The 1,830-nt window shown below is 38.1% G+C and overlaps 1 pseudogene; it reads left to right on the top strand.

Moving 5' to 3' along the window:
- Window positions 1–1,056: 1,056 nt before the first annotated feature.
- LOC122709666 lies at window positions 1,057–1,140 on the top strand (annotated as a pseudogene).
- The last annotated feature ends 690 nt before the right edge of the window (window positions 1,141–1,830 follow it).

The following is a 1,830-nucleotide window of genomic DNA, read 5'->3' as shown; positions in this document are numbered from 1 at the left end:
TTTGTTTTGTTTTTCCTTTTTTTGGCACAGCATGTAGGATCTTAGTTCTCTGATCAGGGATCAGACCTATGCCCCTTGCATCAGAAGCCTGGACTCTAAATGACTGGACCCGCAGGGAAGTCCTTGCTCTTTTGGTTTATATGAAGAACCATCTATTTATAGAGCTTCTGGGAATTTTGTTCCCCCAGATAATGGTATGTTACTTCAGGTTGGGCAACTCAACACATCTATTCAACCATCCTAAACTTCTTTTCCCTCAAATTTACTTTTCCTCCTAAGTCTGGTACTCTCATTGTGAGGAAGAAGGGTCAGTGCCGAGTTGTAGGGAATTCCACCTCATATCCAAGACCCTGTATTGGTTCATCAGATGGTTATACTGAGTACTCCTGAATTCCACGGCATTTATAACCTGCTTGTTTTATCTCAAAAGCACCGAGTTGACCTCTTTGAACTGAAGGTTGTTTGAGTTTTTTGTTTGTTTGTTTCAGACAGGGTACCCTCATAGAAATCCCAGTAAGGGTTTAAAATGTTTATAAGCAGGGATCCTATTGACCCAAATATATACTAATTTGAAAGCCTTCAGTTTTATAATTTCTTTTTTAGTTCTTAAACTTTTTCTTTTTAATTGTGTTATAATTTACATAGCATACAATTCACTTACTATTCTTGTGCAATTCAGTGATTTTTGGTATATTGACAGAGTTGCCTAACTATCACCACAAGCACAGAGGTGTTTTTTTTTTGGCCTATAGGATCTTAGTTTTCCAACCAGAGATTGAATCAGTGCCCCCTGCATTAGAAGCACAGAGTCTTAACCACTCGACTACCAGGGAAGTCCCCAGTCTTCAGTTTTAAGTCTACTTTAATTCATTCTTTTATTCAACACTTTTGGGGGACTGAGCAAGAGCCAGGCACAACTCTAGAGACAACAGAGAACAAAAGAAAGACTGCTGCCTTCCTGGAGTTTATATGGCAAAAAATACTAAACATAATGAGTAATTATATCATTTTTCAAAGGAGTTAATGTCTACAGAATAAAGGAAAATAAAAAACAATAGCTTTGCGCAGTGGCAGTATCGTAGCCAATGAGGTTTATCCAAGGTGTGATTATTGCTAATTGAAAAAAAAAGAAAAAAAAAAAAACAATAAAAGAAATGGGAATGTGGGGATGGAATTTGCCAGTTTAGACGGTATTTAGGATGGGTATCATTGAAAAGATGACATTTGAGAAAAGACTCAGAGAAAAGAAGCATGCTTCAGAAGTAGACATACTGCCTGGTGGGTGTAACATGAGTAGAATCAGATGAGTTGGGGTACAACAGGAAATGAGATCAGAAAATGAAATGGGGGAGGAGAGGAGGTGAATCTACCTATTAAAAGTAGCCTATTAACTTTGATTCAAAAATAAGAGACTTTTATTTCTTTGAGTAGGGATTTATTCCTCTGGGAAAGATACACCCACCTGAATGAAGAGTTCCAAAGAATAGCAAGGAGAGATAAGCAAGCCTTCAGTGATCAGTGCAAAGAAATAGAGGAAAATAATAGAATGGGAAAGACTAGAGATCTCTTCAAGAAAATTAGAGATACCAAGGGAACATTTCATGCAAAGATGGGCTCAATAAAGGACAGAAATGGTATGGACCTAAGAGAAGCAGAAGATATTAAGAGGGGGCAAGAAAACACAGAGGAACTATACGAAAAAGATCTTTAGGACCCAGATAACCAAGATGGTGTGATCACTCACCTAGAGCCAGACATTCTGGAATGTGAAGTCAGGTGGGCCTTAGGAAGCATCACTACCAACAAAGTTAGTGGAGGTGATGGAATTCC

This window comes from Cervus elaphus, chromosome 15, assembly GCF_910594005.1.
Source record: "Cervus elaphus chromosome 15, mCerEla1.1, whole genome shotgun sequence".
Classification (NCBI taxonomy): Eukaryota; Metazoa; Chordata; class Mammalia; order Artiodactyla; family Cervidae; genus Cervus; species Cervus elaphus.
The sequence above is the reverse complement of the archived record's forward strand: the minus strand, read 5'-3'. Positions and strand labels throughout refer to the sequence as shown.